The sequence below is a fragment of the Musca autumnalis genome, unplaced genomic scaffold (assembly GCF_047663935.1).
Source record: "Musca autumnalis isolate F117 unplaced genomic scaffold, ASM4766393v1 scaffold_2, whole genome shotgun sequence".
In the NCBI taxonomy this organism is placed as follows: domain Eukaryota; kingdom Metazoa; phylum Arthropoda; class Insecta; order Diptera; family Muscidae; genus Musca; species Musca autumnalis.
The window spans coordinates 160,962,664-160,975,368 of record NW_027411755.1 but is presented as its reverse complement, the minus strand read 5'-3'; positions in this window follow the sequence as shown (position 1 = coordinate 160,975,368).

Genomic DNA, 12,705 nt, shown 5'->3' with positions numbered 1-12,705 from the left:
TTATGGCTAACGACAGCCGATTCCGAGCAGAAATAGTCTGTTTTATGAGGCTTTTAACCGTTTGTTGCCATAATAAAAACATATGTTCTGTACATCCTCTTCATATCTTATGGAGTAAAAGTGATTTCAATTGAAAAAAGAACATTCATATATCACGATTCCGAGTATTCATATAAAATCGTTTAAGTCTTTAATGGGGCCAGCCAATAGCTATCGAATGAATTTTGCTATAAAATATGACAATTTTGTTGAAAATTTGAGGTAGGTTGGTGAAATAGATTGGTATAAATGTTCAAGGAAAATTTACACTTTAGGGATTAGCCGAACATGAAAATAAATGTGTTGTATCATATGGTCCTTGCCTGCATAATGGGCCTAATCCTCCACGCCTTATATGAGTGTTGATTTTGTGAATCATTTGTTGGGTACCGTCAATATGAATTGCGGCGGCTCCATCGGATCTTAACTGGGATAAAACCACTCGTATTTGCCTTGGCAGTCGGCGTTCTTCTGCTACAATGGATGGATGGTTATCTCCGAGTACGGCGTACTCTTGTACTACCTGCGCAACTGCATCAGTATGATTGGTATTCATGCCTATCTGATAGACTCGTTGATCTAGAGATTATCATTTATACTTTGGACCTTCCTCTCTCGGCAGTAACGTCCAAGCAAGTACCGCACCGACAACATCTTGTTGTGTTGATGTACCTGTAAAATATTCGTCTCATCATGAAGAGGATTCACTGTTGTCATGAGGAGACACTTTGTTGCAGTCCTCAGGGTGGCATTCTGGCAGGTATTTGCATACCACACTGGGCCGTATAGTGATTCAGACTGGTTTTTCCCTGTTCAAAATTCTGTAATTTTTGAGCGGATAGAGATATTTTTACAATACTTGTTTTTTGTTAGACAGACTTGCTTCTCAACATGCCCTGCCACCTCATGCAAGGCAGTCTCCACTGATTTGCCTTTAGTGTAGGCATGTTGTGATTTGCTGATGTTAATGGGGTTTAATTGTGTTCTAATTTCAAGATCCAGTAAACTTTCTAATATTTTTAGAGAAAGGAAGAAAGACTAATTGGTCTGTAGTCTTTCGGTAGAGTATGACTTGGTTTCCCCACTTTGGGATGTAGGTCACCTTAACCTTCCCCCACAGATCAGGTATGTACGATGACAATAAACAAGCCTTGAACATTTCCACCAGGATTGATAGCACCGGCTCAGCCACATTCTGTAGCATTGCCGGCATTATACCATCCGGTCCCGGTGATTTATAAGACTGGAAACTGTTGATCGCCCACTGAATTCTTGTGGGATTAGTTATTCTGTCAATCAGCTGTTCATCTTCGACGGTTCGGACTCGACTCTGACTTGCTGTTGGCAAGGCTGCGTCGAACCCCTGAACCCCTGACAGCAGATCCAAAGTCTCTAGAGCGGAGTTATTCCAGGAACCATCGCTCCGTTTGATACTACCTATGGATTTTGGGTCCATAGATATTATCTTATCTTACGGAACCTGGCAGCTTCACTAACTCCTTCTATCGACTCACTGAAACTAACCCAAGAATTTCGCTTAGCTTTCTTGATTTCACTCTTGTACTTATTGAATGTGACCTTGTAGGCATCCCAATCCGTACTGAGTTTAGTCTTACTGGCTTTATTGTAGGATTGCCTTGCTGCTTTACCCAACTTGGCTAATTGTTTGGTCCACCACACCGGTTGGGATTTCTTCCCCGGATAGGTGATTGGACAAGAGTCCTCATAGCTCGTCAGAAGGGTTTTGGTTAGGGAATCCACAGCTCTCTCAACCTCCTCGACAGTGTTACTTCCACTTCTACATAGTTTTGAAGCCAGAGCTCCGAATTTACCCCAATCCGTCCTCCTGGGATTTCTATGAGGGTTCTGTGGTACCCCAAGTATAGAGATTTGAAATAGCATCATCTTGTGATCCGAAAAGGAGCACTTTTCTGATACTTTACAATTCTCTACATCGGAGTCGTCCATGTTGGTCAGGGTTATGTCAATGACTTCCCCCCTTGATCTATTTTGAAACGTGGGAGTGTTACCCCTATTACAAATTATTACATTATTTTTTAAAACAAAATTGGAAATGTACTAACCTCTGGCGTTTGTGTCACTGCTTCCCCAGTGGATGTGGTGGGCATTGGCATCACATCCAAGGACGACCCAGCCTATGCTCCCTAGTTCATCCACTAGATCCTGAGTGACCTTGCCTGGCGGTTAAGGGTCTTCGTAAGGCAGGTAAATCGAAGACAAAACATATAAACATTTTATGGTAGAAATGTTTCTTAGCCTCTGGAAACTCAAAATACAAAGTTGCAACCGATTCTGTTGTCAAATGGGACTAATACATTCAAAAATATTAAAATGACGCGTACTTTATATGGGGCGTTATATGGGGGCTATACCAAAACGTGGACCTATATAAACCAACTTTGGTAGGAATGTTTTTTGGCCTCTGGAGACACAAAATACCAAATTACAACCAATTCGGTGGTGAAATGGGACAAATATCTTAAAAATTCCTTAAAACGACGACGCGTCACGCGTCATTTTGTATGGGGGCTATACGAAAGCATGGACCTACATAGCCCACTTTCAATACCAAAAGTCCTACGTACAAATAATAGATTTTCCCAAAATTTCATCGACCTACGTCAATGCGTTCGGACGCTAGAGTGATTTCCACAGACGGACAGACAGACAGACGGACGGACATGGCTATATCGATGTAGAATTGCACGCTGATCAAGAATATATATAGTTTGTGGGGTCTACAATTATTATTTCGAGTAGTTACAAACGTAGTGACAAACTTAATATACCCCCATCCTATGGTGGAGGGTATAAAAAGTTTAGTCCGCGTGGTTATACCGTTTATTTGGTATTCTTTTTGATTTTCTGTTTGACAGAAAAACAAAATTTTGATTTCAAAATAAAATTTTATTTACACAAATAAACACCCACAAAAGAAATTTATCGGGTATTTACCTGGTATTTTCACATGTTTTGGGTAAATACCGGGTAGAATCCCATCTATATGGAATTGTAATAGGAAATATGATAAAAATATATGTATGCATGTATGCATTCATTAACCAAAAATTATTGTTTGCAGTCTTAAAAAAATAGTTGAAAAAAGTAGACATTTTTCAAAAACATGATTTAATAATAATAGCCTTTATTTTAAAGGAGTACAACTTCTAATAGAAAACATTTCAAACATGTCATTGTTTACCAAAGGAAGGAATCTCTCAGAGATTCTAAAGGAAACAGCCACCAAATGCTCTCTCATTTATTTAAAGATAGCATTATTAAGGTAGATGTATTAGCAATCTGTTACAATAATGTCAAAAAGAGTTTGCAAACATTAACCCCCAGGTTTATGTATTTCGAAACGAAAATGTGTGCGCATGAAAGACACCCAAACTTTATTTTTAAATGGTTTTATTTAGCTCACCCCGTTTGTTTTATTATTTATTCTTGGGTCAAATTTAGTAATTCAAATTTCACCCTCTTCCTGTCAACCGATTAATCTGAAATTTTGTATACACTTTGGATTTTGGTGACAATACAATTATGTTTATTCATCATCATTATAAATTCAAGATGGCCGCCACTACAAAATGGCGGATAATTTATGTTTTATTAATCCCATCAATATGGGTATCAAATGAAAGGGCTCAACAAGCAGAATACAATATACTATAAAAAATTTAAATCCAAGATGGCGGCCGCTACAAAATTGCGGATAACGCAGGTTTTATCAATCCCATCGATATGGGTATCAAATGAAAGGGCTCAACAAGCAGAATACAATATACTATAAAAAATTGAAATCCAAGATGGCGGCAGCCACAAAATGACGGATAACGTAGGTTTTATCAATCCCATCAATATGGGTATCAAATGAAAGTGCTCAACCAGTAGAATACAATGTACTATCTAAAATTAAAATCCAAGATGGCGGCCTCTACCAAATGGCGGATAACTTAGGTTTTATCAATCCCATCACCATGGGTATCAAATGAAAGGTCTCAACAAGTAGAATACAATTTACTATGCAAAATTGAAATCTAAGATGGCCGCCGCTACCAAATGGCTGATAACAATTTTTTATCAATCCCACCAATATGGGTATCAAATAAAAGGGCTTGACAAGAAGAATACAGTGCACTATACAGTACATCTTATACACCCGAAAGTCATACAGTTTCCAGCTAAGTACAATTACGGGACGGCTGAAAGAAGAATGTTGCCTTTAATACTATCATAGGCTTCTACAATACATAAAATGCAGGGCAGCACTGTGGATCACGCAGTCGTATACTTAGGTGCGAAACTGTTTGAAGGAGGTCAAGCCTACGTGGCTCTTAGTAGAGTAAGATCTTTGCAGGGACTACGTATAGAGGAGTTGGACTGCAATAAACTAACGGGCAAGAAACCTTGCAATAATGATGCACTAAATGAATTAAACAGAATGCGAAATAAAAACTAAAAACTAGAAAATAAAAATAGGTAAAAAAACTTTTTAAGTTAAACGGTTTTATGTTAAACATACATTGCACTGTTTAAGATAAATGTACTAAAAACCAAAAAATAATAAAATAGATACAGTCGTGGGAATTATAAACATATGCATAGACTAGACTAAAATAAAACCGTGGGGCACGTCAATTGTCTACAAATTATCGACTTAATGCGCGATAGAAGAATCGTTTAATTCGTCGTTATGCAGTTGGCCCGCAGACGGTAAGGAAATTACTTACTATTTTCTTGCTCATGGAAATTCCAATAGTTATACACTCCATGTAAATAAAAGAGATGTTTCAACTAGTTTATCGTTGGACATTCACACTGCTGGCTGGCGAGGAATCGTTTCACTGCTCGTAGTTTGTCTTTAATCGACAAAGTACTACTCGCTCACCACTATGAATCCCTAAAACTCGCTTATAATCGAGCTTGCTAGCTTGTTTCCACATTCTTATCACACGTCCATCGTTGTCGGTTGAACAACTGCCTAATTATAGTGCAACATTACAAAACAAAAATATTAATCAACGATTGTAGACAATTGACGTGCCCCACGGTTTTATTTTAGTCTAGTCTATGCATATGTTTATAATTCCCACGACTGTATCTATTTTATTATTTTTTGGTTTTTAGTACATTTATCTTAAACAGTGCAATGTATGTTTAACATAAAACCGTTTAACTTAAAAAGTTTTTTTACCTATTTTTATTTGAAATATTATTTCATTTGCTTTTGCTTCAAAACAAAAAACAAATTTGAAATACACACTCAAATTTGGTAGTTTTTCTTCCGCATTCGTTTTCTTATCGACATACATAAACAGGCCCTAATAATTTCCTTATTTTATTAGGCGCAACTTAATTCCGAAATTATTATTTAATGTACTAAAATTCCGCAAATATTTACATTTTTTCATTCATAATTTTGAACTTTAGTTTTTGCTTTAAAATAAACACATTTTTGCGATCTACCTTCATAATGTCCCTAAAGGACACATAGGTTTTCATAGTTCGATTACCGGCTACTCTTGAAACAACCGATGAAAGATTACGATCGAGAACTATCATGCCGTTTTATTTTTGTGTCAACAACTTTTTTCACGAGCAATTTGTCGATCGAATCGAAAACCGTAATTAGGCCCCAGGTGACATAATGGTTATGTCTGGTGAAATATACTGCTATTTGCTAATTATGGTATGGGTATCATCATTGACCGTGCCAAACATATCTGCTCAGCCAGCGCTATAACCCTTTTCGTCATTACCCACGACCGAATGCCATAACACCGAAGGCCTTCCCGCGACCGAACAATATTGTAGCAACGTGCATCGTATATTTTGTCAGGAAACATTGCTTTTTTTAAACGTATAAACAATTTGTACACAGTAAGTAAAGGATGCGTGTATATGTTTGTCTTTATGTCACCAAGTGATCAAGTGTTAGTGCAATTCCAAGTATTACAAATGGTACTACGGATGATGGTGATTTATAGACTGAATCACCCTCGACAGATTTCATATGTGTCGCGTTCATAACTAACCACATGCAAATGTATTTTTTGTGTATTCGGCTAAATTACAATACATCCTATGTAGCATTTTTTAAGCGAAAAGAAAGGAAGAATCATCGAATAGTGTTTTATGCTAATAGGCTTTCTACTACAATAAAATGTATATTGTGTGCGCAGCATATTATTTCAAGTTAAATTCTCGGCTAAACGATTTTAACCCACATTAATTAAAATTTCCATGACTTAATCCTGTTTTGTTATTTGACCTGACATTGCTGTGAATAACGGAGTCATTGCGAATGCAATATTCAAATACGTACAAGTATCAGACTACACATACATATGCAAATCAACAATGATTTTTTTTTTAAATTTTTTATCCATACACATGTAAGGATTTGCAATGCTTTATGGCTAACGACAGCCGATTCCGAGCAGAAATAGTCTGTTTTATGAGGCTTTTAACCGTTTGTTGCCATAATAAAAACATATGTTCTGTACATCCTCTTCATATCTTATGGAGTAAAAGTGATTTCAATTGAAAAAAGAACATTCATATATCACGATTCCGAGTATTCATATAAAATCGTTTAAGTCTTTAATGGGGCCAGCCAATAGCTATCGAATGAATTTTGCTATAAAATATGACAATTTTGTTGAAAATTTGAGGTAGGTTGGTGAAATAGATTGGTATAAATGTTCAAGGAAAATTTACACTTTAGGGATTAGCCGAACATGAAAATAAATGTGTTGTATCATATGGTCCTTGCCTGCATAATGGGCCTAATCCTCCACGCCTTATATGAGTGTTGATTTTGTGAATCATTTGTTGGGTACCGTCAATATGAATTGCGGCGGCTCCATCGGATCTTAACTGGGATAAAACCACTCGTATTTGCCTTGGCAGTCGGCGTTCTTCTGCTACAATGGATGGATGGTTATCTCCGAGTACGGCGTACTCTTGTACTACCTGCGCAACTGCATCAGTATGATTGGTATTCATGCCTATCTGATAGGCTCGTTGATCTAGAGATTATCATTTATACTTTGGACCTTCCTCTCTCGGCAGTAACGTCCAAGCAAGTACCGCACCGACAACATCTTGTTGTGTTGATGTACCTGTAAAATATTCGTCTCATCATGAAGAGGATTCACTGTTGTCATGAGGAGACACTTTGTTGCAGTCCTCAGGGTGGCATTCTGGCAGGTATTTGCATACCACACTGGGCCGTATAGTGATTCAGACTGGTTTTTCCCTGTTCAAAATTCTGTAATTTTTGAGCGGATAGAGATATTTTTACAATACTTGTTTTTTGTTAGACAGACTTGCTTCTCAACATGCCCTGCCACCTCATGCAAGGCAGTCTCCACTGATTTGCCTTTAGTGTAGGCATGTTGTGATTTGCTGATGTTAATGGGGTTTAATTGTGTTCTAATTTCAAGATCCAGTAAACTTTCTAATATTTTTAGAGAAAGGAAGAAAGACTAATTGGTCTGTAGTCTTTCGGTAGAGTATGACTTGGTTTCCCCACTTTGGGATGTAGGTCACCTTAACCTTCCCCCACAGATCAGGTATGTACGATGACAATAAACAAGCCTTGAACATTTCCACCAGGATTGATAGCACCGGCTCAGCCACATTCTGTAGCATTGCCGGCATTATACCATCCGGTCCCGGTGATTTATAAGACTGGAAACTGTTGATCGCCCACTGAATTCTTGTGGGATTAGTTATTCTGTCAATCAGCTGTTCATCTTCGACGGTTCGGACTCGACTCTGACTTGCTGTTGGCAAGGCTGCGTCGAACCCCTGAACCCCTGACAGCAGATCCAAAGTCTCTAGAGCGGAGTTATTCCAGGAACCATCGCTCCGTTTGATACTACCTATGGATTTTGGGTCCATAGATATTATCTTATCTTACGGAACCTGGCAGCTTCACTAACTCCTTCTATCGACTCACTGAAACTAACCCAAGAATTTCGCTTAGCTTTCTTGATTTCACTCTTGTACTTATTGAATGTGACCTTGTAGGCATCCCAATCCGTACTGAGTTTAGTCTTACTGGCTTTATTGTAGGATTGCCTTGCTGCTTTACCCAACTTGGCTAATTGTTTGGTCCACCACACCGGTTGGGATTTCTTCCCCGGATAGGTGATTGGACAAGAGTCCTCATAGCTCGTCAGAAGGGTTTTGGTTAGGGAATCCACAGCTCTCTCAACCTCCTCGACAGTGTTACTTCCACTTCTACATAGTTTTGAAGCCAGAGCTCCGAATTTACCCCAATCCGTCCTCCTGGGATTTCTATGAGGGTTCTGTGGTACCCCAAGTATAGAGATTTGAAATAGCATCATCTTGTGATCCGAAAAGGAGCACTTTTCTGATACTTTACAATTCTCTACATCGGAGTCGTCCATGTTGGTCAGGGTTATGTCAATGACTTCCCCCCTTGATCTATTTTGAAACGTGGGAGTGTTACCCCTATTACAAATTATTACATTATTTTTTAAAACAAAATTGGAAATGTACTAACCTCTGGCGTTTGTGTCACTGCTTCCCCAGTGGATGTGGTGGGCATTGGCATCACATCCAAGGACGACCCAGCCTATGCTCCCTAGTTCATCCACTAGATCCTGAGTGACCTTGCCTGGCGGTTAAGGGTCTTCGTAAGGCAGGTAAATCGAAGACAAAACTAAGGGTTTGCTCCGACCTTCTTCCATTCGTACCGTGGTTATATCACGTCTACTATAATTGGACAGAAGAATTAGGTTAAGATTCTTTTTAGCAACTATACATGTTCTCACCTTGTCCCCATTTGAGGCCGCGAAAACAGAATAGTTCTTGTCGCTAAGCCCACTCATCTTATTTTTATATAAATAAGGTTCCTTGACTACGTTGGTTAACAACAACAAAGCACGAAACCCTCTCTTCTTGGCTTTTGCGTCTTCTATTACACCATAAACACAGCTCTTTATTATAAAACAGCATTCCGCAGCCCCGAGAGCCCGCTCTTTGACAAAAATCCTCTCACCCATAAAAAATACGTTCTAACATAAAAAATTTGTTGGTACCCAAACAAATAAAATTGAGATATGTTACAAAATGTTGCAAACAAATATTTCTTTGGACGCAAACATATTATGTTTGGATACAAACATATAGTTGTTTGCAACTAGTCCCAAACATAAATTTGTTTGGATACAAACATATTTCTAACATATATTTGTCTGCGTTTACAAATAGGGGAAAATTCCCCGACGCATTTAGGACACTTCCCGAAGTAAACTTTCAAAACACCGATACACGTGTCTTCTATTTTCGGTTCTCTTTCATTATCTGTCCGATTTCCCGTGCAATTATTTTTTGTGTTGTACAGTGTTATTATTACTACTTTTAAATAGTTCACATTTTCTTTGCTATAGAATGATGGACACAAAAATCTTCGTACTCAATCTACAACATATTACAGAAGGTCTGGTTGTGAAGGTAAATGCAGAATGGATTTCCAAGCCCAATGGTTTCTCTATCTGGCAGCAAGTCTTGATTTTACCTCCTTCCTTGGGTATTATTCCTCTTGTATACATTCCACCCATTGTATGCGGGGTTGGTTGTTCACAACGTCATATTGTTCGACCAACATTATTAATATTATTACATTTTTATTTTTGTATAAATCCAACATTTCCGCTTGCTTTCTAGTCTACTTTTATTCATCAACATTTTTGTGTTCCTTGTCCTTTTTGAAGTCATTTCGCAGAGACGAAAATCTTTTTTCGCGTAGAATTTGTTTTAAAAGTTTTTTATTCATTATCTGTGGGAGACCTTTTTAATTAAGTTTTAGTATAAATTTGGCATATTTTACCCAAAAAGTGTGGAGAAAAATGAGGCATCTATATATATAAACAAGTAAGCAAAGGCTATAGTCGGACAGGGCCGACCATACGATACCCTACACCACTACCCTGCGAGTTAGCTTTCAGCAAATCAAAGTTTCTTTTGGACAAATAAGCTAATTGTAAGAAATAAATTTTTGGAGTCTGCAACCTTATCACATTAAGTTTAAATAACAATATAATAATTGTTCCACAAACATCACAGAAGGGACAGGGCGTGCACCACGATTCATATTACAGCAATAGTATGGGGCCTACTGTTTATCGCCGAGTCCGAAAGGCATGTCTTAAAACACCACCTGTAGTTGAGTACATGGTTGCAATACTCAGAAAATGTCGCCAACTTTACTGAGGGGTATTTTGCCATCGTTGGAAATTTGATGTTTGCTGGCCGGGAATCGAACGCCCGACCTTCAGCGTGCAAGGCGGGTGTGCAAACAATTGTACTATGGTGGCACCAATAAGTAATTTTAGAACGGAAATTTAGTCTGGACCTAATTTTTTGCATATTTTGACATATTTGCTAAACCATATGCATGACTTTGTGCCCTAAATATCCCATCGAATTGGCTGAAAGTTTGTATTAAGTATTCGTTCATCACAATTTTCGACCTGAAATTTATCGGTATAGGTCCAGGTCTTCATATAGCTCCCATAGAACCGTACCTCCCGATATCCGGTATTTTGAAGGTTGTGGCCTCAATATCAAACTGAAGTGGCTGACATTTTGTATTCAGTCTTCGTTGGAGGTAAAAAACTTTCCACCTGAAATTTGTCGTTAAATGTCAACGTCTTCATATAGCTCCCATAAACAGAACCTATCGATTTTCTGTACTTTGAAGGTTATGGTCTCAATATCCCTCCGAATTGGCTAAAATTTGGTATTAAGTCTTCATTGGGGGGATTAAACTTTCCATCTGTTATTTGTCGGTATAGGTCTAGGCGTTCATATAGCTCCCATACAACGAAAGCTCCCCATTTTCGACATTTTGAAGATTGTGGCTCTGGTTATAGATTTCTCTATTTTATTGACTTGTCTGAAGTGAATTTCAAACAAAAAAATGTACACGTAAACATTTTAGAAGATATTATTGAAATATATGTAGCATACGAAAATATGTGAAATACAGAAATTTTCCATATGCAAAAATAATATTTGCATATGCTTAATTTATATATTTCGCATATTTTTGCATATGTGATATATTTCGATTAGAATTTAATTAGAAGCCAAAAATATGCAAATTTTACAAAAATAGATGTTGCATAAAATTACGCTGTCTACATATCATTGAGCTGATATTAATCGGGGTGCTCTCATTGATATGAGAGAAGGCTTCCTTGTCCCTACTGGAATGTTTGTGGAACAATTATATACAGTACATTTTAAGAAATATTCTTAAATTTGAAAATTGGCGTTGTTTAGCAATTTCTGCTACATCTTTAAATTTTGAACAATTGGACAGGTAATATGATAGGGTTCCACGCAATTTGTAAGAACTGGGAATTTGTCTGCCATGATAGAGAAAATTTGTAGCATGGGAGGAAGATGTGGTTCTCTTCACAAAACTCATTATATCTTAGGTAGTAGGTCCGTTACCAAGCACACATATTATTGCAATTTTCATCAGAGGAAAGATCGGTAGTTAATTTTTCATATATAGGCGACTTTGCCGGTATATGGCCTCCAGGGATTCAAATATGGACCAAAAACAAAAATTTTTTTATTTAGCATACAAAAGTAATGGTCCATTGTACCCGCTAAATACTATCAGATCATCATCAAAAATTTTAGGCATCTTCTTCGACCTAAACCCCTACCTTGTGCAAAATTTCGTGACTTTTGATCTATAATTGCGACCTCTAGTATGCTTTTGATTACATTACAAGCAAAACACTCGATATATTAGGCTGTAACTCTGTTATCTGACCACATAAATTGGCATCAATGGAAAGGGCAAGAGCTGTCCTTCCAAAAATTATTTATGTGGGCGGAATGTGTGGTCCAGGAATAAAGATATTACCGGTATATTAAAAATTTTCACAATTTTCACACAAAAGTTGTGGTCCATTTAACCCTCTAAACATTATCCGATCACCACTTCAAATTGCAACCTTCTTCTTTGTCATATAATCTTACATTATTTAACATTTCGAGGCGATCGGACTATAATTGCGACATACAGAGCCGCTACAAAATTGGATAAAAATTTTGTTTTTGGTCCATTTCACCCGCTTAATATTTCTCGATCATCACCAATAAGAATAGGGATCTATTCTGATCTGGACCCGACCTCCATACAAAATTTCGTGACGATCGGTCCATAATTGCGGCCTGGAGCGTGTTTACAATTTATAATGGACAGACGGACGGACGGACGGACGGACGGACAGACACACATCTCAAAATCGCTTTATCTCGTCGAGATATGAAGATTGGTATACCACATTGGGGGTCTCCGACGAATATTTCGCGGTGTTACATGAATTTTACCAAAACAAACTTATAATACCCTTTTCCACATTGTGGTATAGGGTATAAAAAGGATGATGTTAGTTACTACGCTTATAATTCAAGAACCGCTGAACTGGTTTTGACAATTCTTACCAATTCCGAATCGTCTCATGGCAGAAAAGGATAAAATCTAAAAAAATCGTGAAAATCTGCGAAAAAATTGCAAAATTATTTTTTGAAGAAAGTAAATGTTTCCACACATTTCTATCGAGCTTGACGTTTGGAGTATAC